Source organism: Mesoplodon densirostris, chromosome 2 (assembly GCF_025265405.1).
Source record: "Mesoplodon densirostris isolate mMesDen1 chromosome 2, mMesDen1 primary haplotype, whole genome shotgun sequence".
In the NCBI taxonomy this organism is placed as follows: Eukaryota; Metazoa; Chordata; class Mammalia; order Artiodactyla; family Ziphiidae; genus Mesoplodon; species Mesoplodon densirostris.
The window spans coordinates 116,814,998-116,836,932 of record NC_082662.1 but is presented as its reverse complement, the minus strand read 5'-3'; the positions used below and the strand labels follow the sequence as shown (position 1 = coordinate 116,836,932).

At 44.1% G+C, this 21,935-nt stretch overlaps 1 protein-coding gene across 8 annotated transcripts in view; it reads left to right on the top strand.

Moving 5' to 3' along the window:
* Positions 1-21,935, top strand: part of ARHGEF11 (Rho guanine nucleotide exchange factor 11) — a 114,854-nt gene that overhangs the window by 42,457 nt on the left and 50,462 nt on the right. The window lies entirely within an intron of this gene.

The following is a 21,935-nucleotide window of genomic DNA, read 5'->3' as shown; positions in this document are numbered from 1 at the left end:
CCCCTGTCCAAGTGCCTCCTGACTTCCCCTGTGTTTCCAAGAACCAGAGCACTGAGACCCATTCCAAAGCAGACTTCTGCACCAGAGGGCAAACAGGATCAGAGAGGTGTCCACTTCTTGCCCTCAGAACCCTTTTTTTCTAAGCCCTGGAAAGGGTGACAGAGAGACTAAATTCTATCCTGTGGTTATAGTGCTTTTGATGGGATGCATCCTTGCCCCCCACCTCTCTCCCTCAGTCCCACTCTGTCTTCAAATCAGAATCAGCCTCAGGATTGGAAGGAATCTTGGCAGTCATCTAATTAATCCAACCCTCTGATTCTTAGCCCATGTGGTTGTGTAGCTCCATCTTGAATATCTCTAGTTTTTCTTTGGCTATCTGGTTCCTTAGATTTGTGTCTTGTGTCAATGGCCATTTGTCAGCTGGTTTGTCGAACAAGTGGATCAAGCAGTGCTTTGTAGAATCATATATTTTGTAGTGGATGCTGTGTGTGTGTGTGTGTGTGTACATATGTGCTTGTGGAAAAAAAACCACCTATTTTATCCAGGTGGCCGACAGAGGGGAGAGAATGCAAAGATATTTCAAAAGTGGAAGACACATCCTTTCCTCTTAAGGAATTTACAGCTTAGTTGGGAAAACCAGAGATGTGGAAGTATATTGATTTAAAAATACTTAGAAAAAGAGTGTCAAAACAAGTGTCATTTAATGCACAAATGAGGTCTTTGTGGAGTGAGTTCCACAGAGGTGTTCGTCTTTGGTCATGCTGGATATGACAAATATAACTTGAAATAAATGGTTTGAATGGCTGTTTGTTTTTTCACTGAGGTTGTTGTAAGTAACTAACTAATAATACAGAGTGAATTTATGAAGGCTTAGGTTACGCCTGCCTAGGGGGAGAGGTTGGTTAGGAGCAAATCAAGGAAAGCTTCTTGGGATTAATATGTTTTCTTTTATTTTTTTCTTTTTTAAACATATTTATTTTTATTTTTGGCTGCATTGGGTCTTCGTTGCTGTGCACGGGCTTTCTCTAGTTGTGGCGAGCGGGGGCTACTCTTCATCATGGTGCACGGGCTTCTCATTGCAGTGGCTTCTCTTGTTGCAGAGCACAGGCTGTAGGGTGCATGGGCTTCAGTAGTTGTGGCTCATGGGCTCTAGAACGCAGGCTTAGTAGTTGTGGTGCATGAGCCTAGTTGCTACGCAGCATGTGGAATCTTCCCAGACCAGGGATTGAACCCGCATCCCCTGCATTGGCAGGCAGATTCTTAACCACTGCACCACCAGGGAAGTCCCAGGATTAATATGTTTTAAGTACGGTTTTGATGGGTGGAATTGGGTCAGTACGGGTCTGCTTTGGGGCTTTTCTCAGTTTGCTCTGTCAACCACAGTTGTGAGGGCTCTGGACTGGCCTCAAGAAACTGCCCTGACAACCTTCATTTCTGACCTCTGAGCCATAACTGTTCAAAAGCCCTCTAGGATGTTGAGGTCCACTCCCTATTTGGGATACCACCCCATCCCTATCCTCTGCCCTATGCCACATTCACTTCACCTCCTGAGAGTTCCTGGAGGTGATTCTAGGGTACTCAGACCCACTGAAAGCCTTCAGCATTGTGGGGGCAGGAGGTAGGGACAGCCCTGAGACCACTGGCAGCAGTAGGGGACAGCATTCTGTTCTGTAATGGTGTATCCAGAGCAATCATCAGAGCTAAGCTGAGCAAATCCACCACCCAAGCAATGGACAGTGACAACGGAAGGGAGAAGGAAGGTACTACATAAAGTACCCTTGTGCTGGAGTTTGAAATAACCAGAACATCAGTCCCATGTTTCAGAATAGAAGAGCAGCAATTTTAGAAAAGAAGGTGAGGTCTGACGTTCTTTCCTGTTAGCCAAGATTAGGAGGCACTCTGGGAGCGGTAGATTTCCTACAAGACTTTTCTAGGATCTTAGAGGTAAGAGTTAGAGTTCTAGATCCCTTTGGCCTTCTAGATGTCATCTTTTCTTCATTCTATGTCCAGCCAAGATTGTTCCGTCTGGAGAGATTGAGGTTGCTGTTTCCTATTCCACAAGATCCCCTTCATTTTCACATTTGGGGGTGTCACCCACAGAATTCCTTCCCGACGTCATCTTTGTGGGAATTAAGGCGTGGATTGAGGGGAGGGGCCTCAAGAATGCTTCTCTTTCTGTGAAAATAACTTTCGGCTCTTGCTGCCATTCGGCATTAGTTATATCCATGAGATGGCTTCTTTCCCCCCTCACCCCACCCTTCTTCAGTTTTCTGGAAATGGAGCAGGGCTGGAAGAAAGAAAGGATGGAAATTCCCATTGCATCTCTCTCCACTGAGCAGTGGTTGAGGTGGGGTTTGTGTGAGGGGGATGGGAGAGGTAGATAGATGGAGTCAGCCCTGGAGGGAGAAGCCAAGAGACTGCTGAGCCGATGGTATGGGTGTAATTACTCCTCTGCCTTGAGCTTGCCTGTAATTGTGGTTTCTGGGAGCCAGCACGTCCTGGAAATCTGCTGGAACAGCAGAGATTTGGGGTTTCCGCCTGGGATGGAGTTGAATTTTCCACTTGGAACAACTTGCCCAGCACCCGTTTTTGCTTGGGGGGTGGGCAGGGTGAATCCCTAAAGCTCTAAAGGGGCAATTAGGATAGTCTTAGGACTACAAGGCCCTCCTTTGGAACTGAACGAGAGGTTGTATATTCTGAAATTCGGGACATTAGAGAGGCGGCAGATAGCCAGATCTGGTGAAGAGTTGTATGCCGAAAGTTAGGAGATGAACTCTTCCTAACCTTGGGTAAGGGGCTTAATGTCTCTAGACATTAGTTTTCCCATCTGTCATTTGATTAGAACATCTGTCTTTTTTTTTTTAATAAATTTATTTATTTTTGCCTGCGTTGGGTGTTCACTGTTGGGTCTTCATTGCTGCGCGGGCTTTCTCTAGTTGTGGTGGGCGGGGGCTTCTCTTCACTGTGGTGAGCCGGCTTCTCATTGTGGTTGCTTCTCTTGTTGCAGAGCATGGGCTCTAGGCGTGCAGGCTTCAGTAGTTGTGGCATATGGGCTCAGTAGTTGTGGCGCACGGGCTTAGTTGCTCTGCGGCATGTGGGATCTTCCCAGACCAGGGATTGAACCCGTGTACCCTGCATTGGCAGGCAGATTCTTAACCACTGAGCCACCAGGGAAGTCCGAACATCTGTCTTTTTTACAGGGATCTTCCTAAGTAATAGATGAGGAAATGCTAGACTAATGTAAGGGAGCAACTCATGGTGTGTTGATAAGAATAAAAGGTAATATGCATTTTTGGTATTTATTGTGTACCCTGTGCTAAATGCTGTAAGGAATGCACCGTTTAATCTCATAACAATCCAGCAAAGTAGTTACTAACCTCTGCTACAGATGGGAAAACCTGAGGTTGGGAGATTAAATATCTTGCCTGAGGTCACAGAGCCAGTGTCAGCGTCAGGATTACCAACCCGGGGATCTGATTGCAAAGCCTGTGTGTTTGGCCAGCAGAAGTATAAATGGTAATCCGCACTGTGTTTTATGCTTGTGCCAGGAAAAACCCAGAGCCAGCCAGGTTTAATGAGGACTGGCTATTGGACTTGGAGACAGGGTATCTGACTTCCAGTCCTGGCACGAGCCATCACTAACCTTGGGACCTCAGGCAAGTCCTTTATCTTCTCTGAACTGTAACTTCCTCATCTGTAAAATACTTATGTTCAGAGTTCTGAGAATCAAATGAAATACTATTTAGCACTACACCTGCCACCCAGCAGATGCTTAATAAATGTTAGCAGAATCTAAATTCATATATATGGAAAAATAAGCAGCCAATCCCTGTCATCTTGAATCTGTGATCTGAGATTTCAAGAGAACACAGACGTAAGTTAAGTATGGATCTATGGCAAAAACAAACTTCTGGGGCTTCCCTGGTGGCGCAGTGGTTGAGAGTCTGCCTGCCAATGCAGGGGACACGGGTTCGTGCCCCGGTCCGGGAGGATCCCACATGGCGCGGAGTGGCTGGGCCCGCGAGCCATGGCCGCTGAGCCTGCGCGTCCGGAGCCTGTGCTCCGCAATGAGAGAGGCCACAACAGTGAGAGGCCCGCGTACTGCAAAAAAAAAAAAAAAAACAAAAAAACAAACTTCTGGTTACCAAGGTTGGGGGTGAGGATAAATTAGGAGTTTGAGATTAGCTGATACAAACTACTATATATAAAATAGATAAACAACAAGGTCCTACTGTATAGCACAGGGAATTATATTCAATATCTTGTAATAAACCATAATGGAAAAGAACATGAAACAGTATATATATCTGAATCACTTTACTGTACACCAGAAACTAACACAACATTGTAAATCAACTATACTTCAGTTAAAAAAAAAAGAAAGAAAAAAAAAAGGATCTATGGTAAAGTAAAATAGGTGGTAAAAACTGTCTCTAACTAGAGAGCAAAGCATTAGCAGAGAACAGGCTCTGAAGTTAAACTGGTTGGATTCAAATACCAGCTCCACCTCCCTCACTGGAGGCATGAAATTAAGCAAGTTACTTCAACTCTCTGTGCCTCAGCTTCCAACTATAAAACCACAACATTAATAGTACCAGTTCATAGGGTGGTTGTGAGGATTAAATAAATAAGAATGGCTAATATTTATAGATTATTCTTACTGTGACCAGGCCCTGGCCTAAGCATTTTAGCTTTACGTTTTAAATAATTAAGTCCTAACAACAAGTCCAAGAGATGGGTACTATAACTATCCCCATTTTAAGGATGAGGAAGCTGAGGCACAGAGAGGTTAAGTAACTTGTCAGGTCACATAGCTAATAAGTGGCAGAACCAGTATTTACATCTGAGACAGGGACTCAGGAGCCTACATTTCCTAATCATACTGACTTGTCTCAGTAAGTGCTTGAGAAACATGCTAGCTCTCATCATTGTAGTCATCACTGGAACCTCATCTATCAGTCAGTTACCTCACAATTAGTGTTTACTAAGAGTACATGTTTAGCACTGTGCTAGTTATTGTGGGCTCTGTCAACAAGGAATCTAACAGGATTTCTGCTCTTAAGTTTATTATCTATTTGGAGGGAGACATGATCAATATGGGTGAAAAAATTTGAAAACAATCAAATGCTAAGTGATAGAGTATGGACTCAAAATGCAGCAGAAATGAATTTAGTAAATAATAAAAAGGTCATTGGAGAAGTTGCACTACTTAATGAGAAAGCTTCCTAGAGCAGGTGATACTTGCCTTCAGCCATGGAAGACTGGGCCAGAGGACAAGGGTAAGCTATTTGGAGCACTGGAGTTTGGGAAGAGTTAGAATTTCAAGGTCGGTCATTCACCGTTCAACACATTTTCATTGCGTATATACTCTGTGCATGGATAAAATCAACACTAGTGCTCAGTTGCCATTGTTTCTCTCCTGGTCAATCCAGGTTGGATTCCTAAAGATTATGTTTTGGAGACTGGCGATTTCCAAGTTGAAGTACTGTTACTGCCCTGCTCAAGGTGGTCTCTTGTTGACATAATAAAACTTCATTATAATATGATTTGTGCCTGGATAGAATAAAGAGTATGTTTTCCAGGCCCCTGGAAAGGCACTGCAGGGAACCATCTGGTTCATCCATTCCTCTCCGTGTCACTCCCTCCACACGCACATGCCACCACACTCTTTGCTCATAAGGAAACGAAGGCCTAGAACTACGATTATAATCCAGAGCTTCAAACCCCCAGGATACTTTATTTAAACTAACCTATGCTGCCTGATAGTAAACTGAGTCAAATTATGTGCTCTAAAATGTAGCTGTGTAGAACAAATGCTTATCATTTCTGTTCACCTACACAGGGGGTTATAGTTCCATCTCCCAGCGCCAGTGATTTTTGTCTTTTTTTTTTTTGGACTATGCGCGAAGCTTGCAGGATCTTAGTTCCCCAACCAGGGATTGAACCTGGGCCACGGCATTGAAAGCGCCAAGCCCTAACCATTGGACCACCAGGGAACTCCCTAATTTTTGTGTTCTTAATATCTCTTCCACTGTTGTGCAGCACCCCACCCCACCCCAGTATGAAAGGTTTCATTCAGTAGGAAAGGGTATAAGAGGCAGGAGCACTTGCTGAAAGTGGTTAACAGTCATTGCTCTAAAAACCCTTGTCTTCCCACAAAATGGCCTGGCATCTCCCCCAACAGAGAAGGCAGCAGCTGGTTTCCTCTCTTTACGTGTATGAGCTACATCAGCAGACTCAAGAAGTACCCAGCTAGGCAGAGCCAGTGGAGTGTTCTGGTTTGTGGTCTGCCCATTCTACCTCCTTTCAGGCAGGCATATACCTGAGTTGTTGCTTGGAGTTGTCTTAGGCCAAGTTTATGTTTTAATAACAGTGGCTGGTCCAGCAGTCCCGGTCCCATCAGTCAACATGAGGGGAGGGAGTAAGGGTCAGAGAGGTCCAAAGTGGATCACTTGGCGATGAAACTGCGACGAGAGCTACGGGGATCTGGCTACTAGGGAAGTTGACTCAGATGTTCTCTGGCTGGCTTTCTATCAGCTTCCTACCAACTATGTCTGTAAAGTATCCCTTGTAGAGCTCAGGTTATTGGTTGGAGGGCCCAGGTCAGGTGGCTGGAGATGCAGGTGCTAAAGAGACACAAAAATAGAAGACAGTGAGTCCTTCCTTCAGAACAAGTATTTTATTAGACAAAACACAGAATACTTGAGTTCCCTTTTAAAGTAATATGGAGGCAAGGATATATGTGTTTATAGCACAAGTCAAATGCTTAAGGGCTAGCAGGATGCAAAGAATAGGAGTGGTCATCATTAGAGAGTTAACTGAGGAAGGCTTCCAGAAGGAGGGGAGTTTCCGGGCAGTTTTTAGGAGGATGGAACAGGAATTTGTAGGGAGCCTGTTGCAGGCTGGAGAAGAAGCCCCCACCCCCACCCTTCTTTCTTCTCTCTGCCTCCGGCAGGGCTTCCTGAAGTCACTAGCTAAGAATGTGGAGGGTAGGGATGCTCAGCCTGTGATGTTCTGGGTCCCCTCCCCCCATTACAGTTGGTAGCTTAGATGCTATGACTAGATTCGCATCTTCCTGCAGTTACCTCAGCTGAAGAAAAGGGTACCACCTCCCTGAGGTAGGAAGGGGATTGCAAAGAAGAGCAGACGTGCTGCTGTCAACCCACGTCAACTCAAGTTACCTCTGCTACTCATTTTATGGTTTAACCTCGGCAGCTTTAAAATCGAAGACTAGCTTTCTTCTGCCACCAAGTACTTTCCTAATGATTGTGTTATGAACTCAGGGAATTGAAACCACTAATTTAAAATCCACCTTAACAAAGTAAATCAGAAAGGTGAATCTTCTGAGACAAACGACAAAACTTTTTTAAAGCAAAACGGAGACTTCTTGGATTGGCTGTTATTCTGGGTTATTTGTTTTCTGGTTTGTCCTTTATTTGTGCCAACAATAAAAAACTGACTCGAATAACAATTCTGTTTTTACAGAGTGGAAAGCAAGGTATGCCTTGCTTTAAGAAAACCCAGTCTTTTGAAAGTTTGTTTTTAAATTAGTATCATCACCTTCAGGAGGGTTCACTTCAGGACACATTTACTTATCTTTCCAGGAAAACTTTAGGTAAAACAAGATATACCTGTAGAGTGATTTTTGGTTTACAAATAATTTAGTTATCACGGTGCCCTGTGAGAAGTGCAAAGCGTGATCTTCCTGTTTTACCAGCACAAAAGCTGAAACTTAGAGGTGTTATGTGGCTTGTCCACTGTCACGCAGTGGGCATGATGTAGGCAAGGAAGAAACCTCATTCCATAGATGGAGGCCCTTTCCACTCCACCGTCCTAAGCCTTGGGCCTTATGACAGATGCTTATTCTTTACCTCGTGAATTCTAGGCTTTGCTTCTTATTCCTTTGCTTTTGTGAAAACTGGGAAATGAATAAAAATATTCTTAGCCATCTTGTCGGCCTTACCAGTGCGGACCTCGAAGTGCTTCTAGATGATTGTTGGTGAGGGTGTCTACTGTTTTCTCCTAGTCGGATGAATTTAGTTCTCCCTGAGCCCCCTCTGGGTGCAAAGACCTGATATGCCAAAGAAACATGGTGAGGGCCAAAGAATCATGCAACGTTAGTGTGAGAAAGGATGAGAAATAATGTGGTCCAGCCCCTTCATTGCAGGAGATGAAGTCAAGGTGCTGAGAGGGGAAGACTGGACTTTGGTCAGGCCAACTTAAGCTCATGTTCCTGGCTCTATCATTTAGCACCTGTGTTCTTGGGCAAACTATTTAACTTCTCTACATCTCATTTTCTCATCTGTTAAAGAAAATAACAATGTCTACCTCACCAGGTTATTGTGAGGATTAAATGAACGCCTGTAACGTATTAGGTGCTTGTTCTATATAATTTTCTTCTCCTTTTTCAAGGGTAAACAGAAAAATAGGGGCAGATTTGGTCTAGAACCCAGATGTCTAGACTGTCAGTCCTGCCCTCTCACCACCTTGGCCTGTTCCCTCCCTGCTGCTATGGCAGCCTCCATGATCTCCATGATTTCCCTTCCTGTGTGCGCCGCCACGCCCCCAAACCACACACACACACGGAATTACACAGCTAGTGAATGGCAGCATTAGCACTGGTATCCCGGTCTCCTGGTCTCCTCTTCCTGTCCTGAAGCACATTATTTTTATCAAAGGTAGCAGTTTGGAGGATACTTAGACAAAAGTAAATGGATGTCAACGGATATAATAGCAATAGGTCATCTGCTTCAGAGGAGATCTGTGAGATGGTTGCGTCTGTATTAGATAACTCAAAATTTGTTTATTTTGTGCTGTGAGGCAGGATGTGATGGCTTTAGCAGTAGCTTACTAATTATGTTTGACTTAGGGTCTCATAAATAACAAGAATAGCAATCATTTTTTGAGCATTGCTCTGTGCCAGACATTGTGCTAGAGACTTCACTTACATTACACCAGTTCTTACAACAGCCCTGCAGGATAGGTAGCTAGCATTCCAGTTTTGTAGGTGAGAAAACTGAGGATCACAGAGAGTAACTTTGCCTCGGTCACACAAATGATCAGAGACAGAGCCAGGACACACGCCCGTTCTAACTCCACACTCCCCCACGCCGCTCCTCAATATCAGTTTGAATTCCTGGGCATAGCCTGAGCGTTGAGTGTTTCCTGAGGGATGTGTGACAACTTATAGACATCAGATGTGCATCTATACCTGTGCTGGTAGAGCCTGGGAGGCTGGTGGGGTGTTGGGTTCTGAGTGAAGAGAAGGGTGCACAGCCAGGGTCGTGTGGCATTGTTCTCTGCTCAGCACTGCAGACGGCCGCCCCCAGAGCAGGGCTCACTGCTTCCTCACTGGGGCTCCAGAGACGCTGTGGTGCGCCCTCAGGGGCTCACAGTCCAGCAAACAAGGGAGAAAGGTCGGCGCCCATGTACGACATGCTTTGGCAGAAACATGTAGCAGGTGCTGTGGGAAACAAAGGAGCTTGGGAGGAGTGACTCTGGGCAGATTTCTAGCTTCCTTTGACTGGTCTGAAGGGCACAAGGCCCTGCCATGGGAGAGAAGGCACAGTGCAGTACAGCTGTGGCCAGAGGAGGCCAGACCAGCGCTGTCCAATAGAAATAGAGTGCAAGCCTTGAGTGTAACTGAAAATTTTCTAGTAGCCACGTTAGAAATAGTAAAGAGAAACAGGTGAATTAATTTTAATGTGTATTTCATTTAACTCAATACATTCAAAATATGTTATTTCAACATGTAATCGATATAAGAATTATTAATATTTTACATTCTTTTTTTTTGTACTTGGTCTCTGAGATCTTGTGTGTATTTGGTACTGACAGTGTCTCAGTTCAGACTCGTCACATTTCGGGTGCTCTGCGGCTTCCCTGTTACACAGTGCAGAGCCGGAAGGTACCCCTCATGTCGGCCTCCAGCAGCCACTCTCAGTGGTTTCTCTCTCTCCTGCCTTTGCTATTATATCCCAGCAGCTGGGCTCTCATTCAGGTACACATCATCTCTGCCCCACCTGTTCTCTGGGCCTCCAGCCTTAATCTCTTCTTGTCCACTCTACTCACTGCAGTCAGACCTGTCTTTTTTTTTTTTTAAACATCTTTATTGGAGTATAATTGCTTTACAATTGTGTATTAGTTTCTGCTTTATAACAAAGTGAATCAGTTATACATATACATATGTTCCCAAATCTCTTCCCTCTTGCGTATCCCTCCCTCCCACCCTCCCTATCCCACCACTCTTAGGTGGTCACAGAGCATCGAGCTGATCTCCCTGTGCTATACAGCTGCTTCCCACTATCTATTCTACATTCGGTAGTGTATATATGTCCATGCCACTCTCTCACTTTGTCACAGCTTACCCTTCCCCCTCCCCGTATCCTCAAGTCCATTCTCTAGTAGGTCTGCATCTTTATTCCCGTCTTGCCCTTAGGTTCTTCATGACCTTTTTTTTTTTTTTTAGATTCCATATATATGTGTTAGCATATGGTATTTGTTTTTCTGTTTCTGACTTACTTCACTCTGTATGACAGACTCTAGGTCCATCCACCTCACTACAAATAATTTTGTTTCTTTTTATGGCTGAGTAATATTCCATTGTATATATATGTGCCACATCTTCTTTATCCATTCATCTGTTGATGGACACTTAGGTTGCTTCCATGTCCTGGCTATTGTAAATAGAGCTGCAATGAACATTGTGGTACATGACTCTTTTAGAATTATGGTTTTCTCAGGGTATATGCCCAGTAGTGGGATTGCTGGGTCGTGTGGTAGTTCTGTGTTTAGTTTTTTAAGGAACTAGATCTGCTTCTGTTACTCCCTTCTAGAAAACCTTCAACAGCTCCCCTCTGTAAAGAATAAAATCCATAACCTGCCCTAACCTTTTCCTCTGTCCTTGTACTTCCTAACATGAATACGTTGTTTTAGTTTTGAAAACCTTTGATATTCCCTATCTCATTTAATTCTCACAGCAGCTCTATGAGATAGGTAGAGCAGGGCAGATAGGTAGAGCAGGGCAGGTGAATTATCCACATTTTTTAGGTGGAGAAACTGAGACTCAGTGAGTTTGAGAGAGTTTCCTAATGTCCACTAGCTGTTAAGTAGCAGAACCAGGACGAGAACCCATGTCTTTTCAGGTTTGTTTTTTTTTTTTTGCGGTACACAGGCCTCTCACTGCCGTGGCCTCTCCCGTTGCGGAGCACAGGCTCTGGATGCGCAGGCTCAGCGGCCATGGCTCACGGGCCCATCCGCTTCGCGGCATGTGGGATCCTCCCGGACTGGGGCACGAACCCACGTCCCCTGCATCGGCAGGCGGACTCTCAACCACTGCGCCACCAGGGAAGCCCTGTCTTTTCAGTTTTATCTCTTCACTCCTCTTGCCTGGCCCTTTCCTCTTTTCTCCCCTGTGATGCACTGACAGCCTCACCAAATTCGCTGTGTTCTTGACCTCCTTCTGTGCCTCTACTTATGCTGTTTCCTCCCCCTAGCATGTCCTTGCACAGCACAGCTTCCCATCAGAATTCCACCCTTCCCCAGGCTCTGGTTAAATGTCTCCTCTCTGATTCCTCCTTTGGCCATCCCCTCAACCAGATCTACTTTGTAGTTACCAACACATCCTAACATGCATTTTCTTGTTTAGTGAATGCTTCGCTGCTTTGTGTACAGAATTGGATTCTAGACATCTGAGAGATGGAAGACTTTAGGAGCTTAACCAGTTCTTACAGCCAGGTTGATGTCAGTCCCTGCTGTAAGTGCATGGAGAGGCTAACACCTTCCTACTTCATTTAGCCTTTGTTAAAACTGTGAAACTGTGGATTTAACCCTAACATACACGCGTTGTGGAGGTTACTCAGAATGCTTCCTTTTGATGGTATGTCTGTGCTTACGATATTTTGATGTCTGTCAAGTTCTTTTGTGTGTATTATCTGATTTCATCTTTCAACACGTATTTATTGAATGTCCACTATGTACTGTGTTCTGGAGCTGCTGTGTGCTCTAGAGAATAAGATACAATGAAGTTTATCATTAAATGAGGAAAGTAGACATTAAACAATCAGGAAAACGCCCAAATAACTAGTTACTATTGAGTTAGGCATTGCAAAGGGAAATTTCAGGGGGAGATTCAGCTTCTTGGGTATCGGAGAGAGCTTCGCTGAGAGGAAGCATTTACGCTGAGCCATGAAGAATGAGCGTGAGTTGGCCTGGCCGAGGTGAGAGAGAAGGGCCCTAGGTTTGGAGTATAGTGAGCAAGGTGGGGGGCAGCGGGGGAAGCACAAGAGATGAGAACCTGCCAGGCCATGCAGAGGATTTGGAACTTTATACAAGGACAGCAGGAAACCACGGAAGGGTGATGTGTGTTCTAAATTATCTTCTGAAGAAACCCCCCTGACTGTGTGTAGGGAATGGGTGAATTCTAAAGGAGTGGAGGCTGGAGGAGATGTGAGGAGACCAGTTGTTCTAGGTGAGAGGTGTCTTCCAACAGCGTGTGACAGGAAGGGGCAAAAGTAAGTGGATTCCAAAAATAATAGTAGGTAATATCAGTAGGACTTGGCGGTTGGTTAGATTTGAAGGGGTGTCAAAAATAACTCAGGTTTCTGGCATGAGCGACTGTGTGTGGCCCTGTTTCCTGAGGAGGAACTATCTGCTCAGGAGCCAGGGTCAGGCTTGGGCTGGGGAGATTGATTTCAGTGTGAACATTTTAGCTTCGAGGGATCCGTCATGGTGATTTGGTTCCTCCAGTCGCCCTTTGAGGAAAGTGGAATTACCCACATTTGTTATTGAGAAACTGAGACTTGGAGAGGTTGGGTGGTTTGCCTGAGACTACACAGTGAGGACAAGGCTGAGCCTGAGCTGGAGCCCATACTTTACCCCTAAAGCTGTGCTTTCCAGACCATACCACATGGGCCACGTGCTACCCTGTCGGCATACCAGTTCTCTGCCTCCACACAACCCTGTCTGCCAAGTTGTCTGCTCTGATCATCAAACAAGTCCCCATGCCTCTTGTTCTCCAGGAGTCCTTCATGGAAGTGCGAAGGAGAGCTTTCCTGGCTCTGCCCTACCTAGAATTAGAACACACCAGGAGTCATCCCCACTTTTCCACGTATTGTTCACTCACTCAATCTTGTACTGTTCCGCTCACCTCTGACACATGTTGAGTGTAGGTCATCCAATCTGGACCTGAACAAGACTTCAGAAAACACAGTAGAGCCATTTGCATAGGACTTTATACTTCCAGAGAACTTAACAAATATTACCTCTTTGATCCTCACCTCAGCTCTGGGAGAAAGAAAGGACGTGTACATTCCTTCAGCAAACATTTTGGAGCAGGTGCCCACCATGCGCAAGACGCTTTGCTGGACCTTGACTGGTGTTACAAGGATGAGTAAGATGCCGTCCTTGTTCTCAAGGGGTTTAAGGTCTACCAGGGAAAACAGATGATAGACTAAGAAGTTAAGGGACTTGTTTTGAGAGTTCCTCAAAGTTACGGTCCTCTAAATAAGGAGTCACTTGGACTGCCTATTGAAATAAAAATAGTATTCATACCACAGATCTGCTGAGTTGAACCCACAGGGTTGGAGCCTCAAGTAATTCATATGCTGCTCCTCAGCTAGTAAATGATCCACTTGAGATGTGAGCCTTTTCTGGCTACATTACCAGAGACTTTCCCACTCCATTTTTCTGCCCTCTACTTTTACAGATGAGAGAATTGACACGTGTAGAAGTCAAGTGGGTAGTGGCCCACAGTGAATTAGAGACAGAATTGGAATTAGCATCTGAATTTCCCTGATTTCCAAGCCCAACGCTTTTCTGCAACATCATTTAAAGTGTTAACTTTGCACTCTGGTTCTGATTGAAACCACTGCTTTTACTTGATCTGTACCCTTTTTTCCCTCTAACTGTCTTCAATTACATAAGCTCTTAGGGAGCATTTGTGTCATATTCTGTCAGCAAGGATTGTCTGCAAACTGGCCTCTTTTCTTTACTATAGGGATGTGCTATGTTTCCAGCCTCAGACCATGGGGAAAATTCTACCCAGAGGCAGAATCCTTGGAAAGTTAGGGTTCCAGGAAGCTGCTTAAAGCTCCACCCTGGCAGATAAGGGAAACCAGACCAGTAGGACCAGGTCAGGGTTCAGTGAGTGTGGACTTTATCTAGAACTAAGGTCCTGGCAAAGTAGCTCTTTCCTGGTTACTACTCCTCGCTTTGGGCAGGGATTCAAGAACATTACTTTGCCCCAGACTCAAAACACCTAGGTCAGCCTATGTATAGTGTACTTTTTATATCTATCTGTCTATCATATGTGTTATATATCTTTATATACATGTATTACATATATGTATTATGTATTTGTATCTCATGTATATATCATCATATAATATTTGTGTGCACATGTGAGATGTATATATTATATGTGTGTTTGTATATGTATGCATGTGTGTACATATGTACGTAAAAAAGAAAATAGAGAAAGTCCAGTAAAGACCAATTAGATCTACATACAGGCACAGGTCATATAGCTTTTTGTTTAGGAACACAGACCTTGAAGTCAGTTACTTAACCTCTGTTCACTCATCTGAGAATGGAGATGTACTACCTGCCTCACCAGGCTTTTGTGATGGTTAAATAAGATAATGTATGTCAAATGTTTAGCATGGTACCTGGTAGCTAGTAAGAACTTAATAATTATTATCACAGAACAGGGATATTCTCGGCCTTTCCCTCATTTACACATTTGTGGTGGGATGGGGCTGAGGATGAAGAGATCTCCCATTGGAAGGGGCTGATACCACCCAGCTTAAGCCAGCTGTCACCATATGAGACTAAAGCCCCAGTGATGCCAGAACTTCTGCCTTTTCAAGAGAAACCAGAAACCTGTATTTTTAAATATGAAATTGCCTGATTTTTAAAATTTTTAACAATTAATTTTAAACTCACATATATACATATATGTGTATGTGTGTGTATACACACATATATACATATATGTATATATGTGTGTATACACACACACACACACACACACACACACACACACACAAATACCATAGGCCAACAGCAGGGATTTGTGGGCTGGTACCACTCTTCAACTTTGCTGTCTGGAAGGTCATCAGAACTTTCCTTGCTTCCTCACACACCCTCTAGGCTAGGATGAGGAGGCTTGTTTCACCATGTATTTGCAGAGCGCCCATCCTGTGTCTGGTGCCGGAGAACATACCAGGAAGAACACCCTGTAACCATTGCCCTCTGGCAGAGGCAGGACTAACACAGCAGATGATAGGGAGCAGTGTAGGCAGGAGGAACCTTTGTGAAAGAATGTGGGCTGCATTGTAAAGAAAAGGATGAGGAAATGGAAGATTTCTGTGAACTGATATGGAGTTTCTTTGAGGGTATATTAAATGAGAAATCAAAGTGTAAAAGGTGTAGGATACTACCTGTTGTGGAAGCAAGAAAGGAAAATAAGAGTATTTATATGTGTTTGCTTAGTTTTTACAAGAAGAAACACAGAAAACCAAAAACAAATGAAAGTGGTTACTTGGGGAGGAGTGGGATGAAGGGACAGGGACACTTCTGAATATACCTTTTAAATTGCATTTTGACTTTTCAACCATGTAAATGTCTGACAAATTCAAAAAATTAAATTAAATAAATAAACCTGAAAAAGCAAACCCTAAAATTACAGACAAATATGAAAAGAAACCTAGGGACTTCCCTGACGGTACAGTGGTTAAGACTCCACGCTTCCACTGCAGGGGGCGCAGGTTCGGTCCCTGGTGGGAGACTAAGATCCCACATACTGCATGGTGCAGCCAAAAATAAGTAACCTAAATGCATTTCAAATTGATAACATAAAGAAGAATTCATCCAAAGTAACTTTTGCACACAGTACTGGCTGTATACCTTTAGTGGGATATAGTCTAAGGACAGAAAGAATTGCAAGGAAACGCTGAACTTTACTTAGTAAGTTTGCTGTTGCCAGTGTTACTGATGTAGTAACTCTGGAAACAGTATTTGATGTATTACAGAAGAGAGCAAATGAGTAAATATATTACTGTTGTTTGTGAATAAGGTTCTCACTATGGGAAAAGGAACATAAAATATGGAATTGGGGAAGATGAGGAAGAACCCTGTAGTGTTGGAGTTAAACAAGATTTTATTGTGAACTCACAATTTCTTTTTTTTTTTTTTTTCTTTCTTTTTGCGGTATGCGGGCCTCTCACTGTTGTGGCCTCTCCCGTTGCGGAGCACAGGCTCCGGATGCGCAGGCCCAGCGGCCATGGCTCACGGGCCCAGCCGCTCCGCAGCATATGGGATCCTCCCAGACCGGGGCACGAACCCGTATCCCCTGCATCGGCAGGCGGACTCTCAACCACTGCGCCACCAGGGAGGCCCTCTCACAATTTCTTAATCAATTTATTTTCTGGCTCTGTCCATTGAAAGGGCCTAGAAGCAGTGACAGCTTAGCAGCAATGAACACCTAGCATCCAGACCTTGTTTCTAAATACATTTCCTACTAAAAGGAACCAGGGCTCCTTAGAGAAATGTTTGAGTCAAAGTCTGACATAGGGAAAATACAAGGTGAGCCTGGAGTATTTCTCTGTGTGTGCCAGAAAATAAGGATGCACTCAAAGACAGATAGTGACACTTTAAAGGACACAGCTGGCTTGTAGAAGCTTCCACCAGCCAAATTGGGACAACTTTAACATTTTTTTAAAAGCAGTAATGAATTATAATGCATTGCATTGGGGGAAAAAAATTCATGAGTTCATAGCACTATTCCAGAAAAGGGACAAAATGACCTTCTTTACAAGATTGCCTGCTAATAGATGTAGAAGGAATGATAGGATTCCTTCACCTCATCATGCTGCCCCTTCAACTTTAATATAGGTTTGAAAATTTTCCCAAAATGCCATTTTGCAGCCACCAGTGCAGTAAGTGGTTCAGGCCAGGATCATCAATAGATAGTAAAACTATTGGGTGGGAAGCTGTTGGACAACAGGATATTCACCAGTCTCAAAATATCACCCCACAGATTTCCCACTAATTCAAATGGGAAAATATACTTTTACCATTGAGAAATCTTAGGAGCACCAACTTATCTAAGTAATCAAACCTAGGATCACCAGAAATGGGCAAGTTATGCTACATCACTTATCTAATATTAATCTGAATCTAATCCTGAGGAGACAGGCAGATCTGTTGCAGGCCATTCAATACGACAACTGGCCTGAACTCTTCTACATGTCAGTGTTAGTAGAGACCAAGAAAAGTAGGCAGGCAGGGGGCTGATATTCTAGATTAAATGAATCTAAAAACCATGAATGAATGCAATTCTGAGATCTTTGACTGGATCGTGTATTGAGGCAGTTGGGGAACAACTATGTAGGAGATTTTAATGAAACAATTAGGGAAGTTTGAATATAGACTATATATTAGATAATATTTTTATTTTTTGTTTTTATTTTTTGGCTGTGTTGGGTTTTCATTTCTGTGCATGGGCTTTCTCTAGTTGTGGCGAGTGGGGGCTGTTCTTCGTTGCGGTGCGCAGGCTTCTCATCGTCGTGGCTTCTCATCGTTGTGGCTTCTCTTGTTGTGGAGCACGGGCTCTAGGCACGCGGGCTCCAGTAGTTGTGGCTCGCGGGCTCTAGAGCGCAGGCTCAGTAGTTGTGGCGCACGGGCTTAGTTGCTCTGTGGCATGTGGGATCCTCCCGGACCAGGGCTCAAACCCGTGTCCCCTGCATTGGCAGGCGGATTCTTAACCACTGCGCCACCAGGGAAGCCCTAGATAATATTATCGTATCAAAGTTAAACTCATTGGGTGTCCTGATGGCATTGTGGTTATATAGAATTCCAAGGGTCTTGGGGGACATATGCTGAAGTATTTAGGGGTAAAATGTCATGATGTGTGCAACTTTCAAATGGGAAAAAGTGTATAATCATAGAAAGATAAAGCAAGTGACAAATGTTAATTGGTGAATCTAGATGAAGGGTATGTAGGTGTTCATCATGCTGCCCCTTCAACTTTAATAATAGGTTTGAAAATTTTCCCAAAAAATGTTGGGGTAAAAGAAATGTGAGCTGCGGTGGCCAGGGAATGCTTCATGGAATCAATGCCATTTGACTAGAGCCTTGAAAAAGGAGTAAAGGAGGGATAGAGAGAAGGGATGGAGGTCTTCATAAAGCAGAGGTGAGAATGAGCACAGAATCTTTTAGGATCCAGTAGAGGTAAGGAAAAGTGAACAAGTAATAAGAGTGAATTTGAAAGGTACTTGGATCCACTTGATGAAAGGCCTTTAACACCAGGTAATTGCACGCACATCTGATCATATAGATAGTAAGAAGGGGAAATCATAGGTTCTTGACCAGGGTGAGACCCAAAGAAATATTGTTTGGGAAAGTTAGTCCTTTGTGGTAGAATGCTGGAGGGACTGGAGAGTGAAAACAAGAGGTTTGTTTTTTTTTTCAGTCATCCAGACTGAGGCAATGGACATGTGGCTTAAAGTGATGGATATCAGTGATAATGTAAAGGAAGGAGCACTCTGGGAAAACATAAAAGGACTTACCAGTCTCCATAACTGACTGGATAAATATGGGGGTTACTGAGAAGTTGATTCAGAAGATCTATCTCAGTGACGTCATTTAGAGAGCCACAAATTTTGCGGGAACTTCTCTACTCTCCTGGGCCTTCTCCATGCCCATCAGATTTAGGCTGATTGGAATCTGATCTCTGCTGCCCAGTTTTGATGGGAATGTCATCAGGAAGAGGGAGAGCCCACCATTAAAGTCTTGATCTGCTGATACAGGCGTTTCTTCCTCCTCTAATTCAGTGGTAGTTTTTCCTCCTTTAAGCTCTCAAAGAGAAAAAAAAAATTTGCATCTGTTACAATTATACTTATGTTGTAATCCCCCATGTCCTCCACTGTCTCTGCCCTAGCCTGTGTTTCTTTCTTTTTTTTTTTTTTTTTTTAGAGGAGCTTTCAATGGCTGCTGAAATGATCCTTGTCTTTGCCCCTAACAGTCCTCTACAGCCAGGTACATAAACCTTGGCTTCATGTGCTTTGCGTTACGTTGAACAGCTCACAACTTAGCTCAAATGCAAAACCAAACCAGGTTAAGTTACCAGACCATTCCTTCTAAGCTTAAATGTGGACATAGGAAACCAGTTTCCTGCAGAGTCAAGCAGAACAAGGCAAGGAGGTGGCCCAAGCTGTCCCAAGATAGAATGAGCTTTCTCCTGAAGTAGTAAGGAGGGAGAAGTGCAAGCCCATTCTGGGTAACCCAGGGGTGGGATGTTGTGGATCTAGCCGAAGACAGCAGATGAGCAGCTGGAATAAAAAACCTTTAAAAGTTCATTCTGAGAATCCCTCACCGATGTGGGGAGCGGAGCTGTTGCCATTCAGTGTTTATACTAAAGTTCTATATGTATACCTCATCCATTACCTGCAAGTGACTGTGTCTTATTCATTTTTTTACCCCATAGTGCCTGGCATAGTATCTAGAGCAGCGCTGTGCAATTGAACTTTCTGCAGCGATGGAAGTGTTTTATTCTGCACTGTCCTGTATGGTAGCCACTACCCATAGTACAACTGAGAAACAGAATTGTAAAATTTAAATATCTACATGAGGCTAGTGGCTGTTGTATTAGATAGATAGCACAGGTCTAGAATCTAGGACTTTTGTTTGTTTGTTTGTTTTGCGGTATGCGGGCCTCTCACTGTTGTGGCCTCTCCTGTTGCGGAGCACAGGCTCCGGACGCGCAGGCTCAGCGGCCATGGCTCACGGGCCCATCCGCTCCGCGGCATGTGGGATCCTCCCGGACTGGGGCACGAACCCATGTCCCCTGCATCGGCAGGTGGACTCTCAACCACTGCGCCACCAGGAAAGCCCTAGGACTTTTTTTTTTCCATTTTATTGAGGTATAATTGACACACAGCACTGCCTAAGTTTAAGATGTACCGCATAGTGACCTGGTATCCATGTATTGCAAAATGATTACCACAGTAAGTTTAGTTATCATCCATAGATTCTAGGACACTTATTAAACGATGAGCTAAGTTGAATCTTTACCTTGGATGAGGAGGTGGGGGGTGGCAGGGCATGATGGACTAGGGTAATTTGAAGAAAGCCAGAAGTTGTAGCTTCTGGAAGTTCTCCTTCTTGTCTGGCTGACAGGTGTGGTAATGGGGAGTAGAGTAAGAAGGAACAGTATGGGCAGAGCCAGGAGCCGGAAACCATGGCAAGTGAGAGAACAGTGAAGAGCAGGGACCAAAAGTAGGACGGAGCATTCACTGTGTCAGGCACAGGGGGTGCTGATCAACAAGACCACCCTGACTTCGTGGACCTTACAGCCCTACGGACAAGCACACAAGCAGCTCCGCTGATTGTATACAGTCAGGATAGGTACTGGGAGCTGTGGGAGACAGCGGAGGGGTGCTGACTGGCATCAGGCAGTACCTCCTTTTCGATGCTGTGGCTAATGGCCTCGCTTGAAGACAGGGTGACCTTTCTCCCAAGTACAATGGGGAAGCTCTAAAAGGTTTTAATCAGCAAAATGGCACAGGTAAATCTGCATTTTAGTAAGGGGGTTCTACTGCATTGGCCAGTTTCCACCCCGGGTCCTTCTTAAGCTTGATTGTGGTTTTTCTTTTAAACCAACCATCTCCAGTGTCTTGTCTGGTTTATGTCTTGTTTCGTTTTTCTTCCTTGCTTCCTCCTTTCCTGCGTCACTCTCTCCTGGGCCCCACGCTCTCTTCTTCCTTGATGTCCTTCTCTCTCTGATCCAAAGATCAGCCAGTAAAAAGCAGTCTCACCTGTCCAGGTAAGTGGGGTGCCAGGGTGAGGGGGGAAGAAGACCCCTCTTTTAAATTTAAAAGTTATTTATTTGTACTGTGTTGTAATAATTATTTGAATAGTTAGTACCTTCACATGACTCAGAATTTAAATGGTACAAACAAGAAGATAATGAAAAGATTCCAACTCCATCCCTTTGCCCCTGGCACAGTTTCCTTCCTCAGAGGCAACCAGTGATATATGTTTCTTTTGTACCCTTTCAGAGGTATTTTACACATTTTATATATAGGTAAGCAAACATATAAACAAATCATTCCTTCTCTTTTACCGTCTACATAATTCTGCATCTTCCTTTTTCCACTCAACAGCATGTCTTGGAGACTATTCCTTATCATATATAAAGAGCCCCCTCATTCTTTTATATGACTGAATACTGTGTCATTATATTGATATACTGCAGTTTATTTAACCAGTCACCCATTATGAACACTTAGATTCTTTGCAGTGTTTTGCCACTGCACACAGTGCTTACATGAAGCCCCTTCTACATAGTCATTTGCTAGATATGAATAGGAGACACCCTCTGGAGGGGCAGCAACTATTGATTAGGAACTGGCAACTTGTACACTTTTCTAAAAAGGAGAGGCATAGAAATGATCTGAGCTTCTCCTGTTCCTGCAGGGGCCCTGTTATTAGATCTGGTTTGGTGATCCGTGGTTCCTTGAGGTTGTAAGGCCTTAATAGTTTCTAAACAGGGTGCCTCAAGCTGGCTGTAGGAATGGGGTTGGAATACTACCCCCAAACAGACCAGATTCCTGTTCTCCCATGGTACACACAAAATAAATGGAATTTCAGAGGCTTGGGTCACCATTGTACACCTCCTTTCTAGAAAAGGGTACAAGTTGCCAATTACCCAACTAAAGGCCTAGTTACCCTCCTAGAGACACTTGTTTTGGAGAGGGACGAAGAGACGAAGCTAAAGTGAGAGAAAGTGTCTCTGATACAGCCACTGCAGTCCTCTGCTGTGTCCCCGCAGGCCTCTGTGTGTTTGTGACCCTCCCATCCTTGCCTTCCAGTCCCCCCTTCCTTACAAATCATCACCTAAAACTAACTAGCTGTTTGTTTTTTTCTTGTCTTTT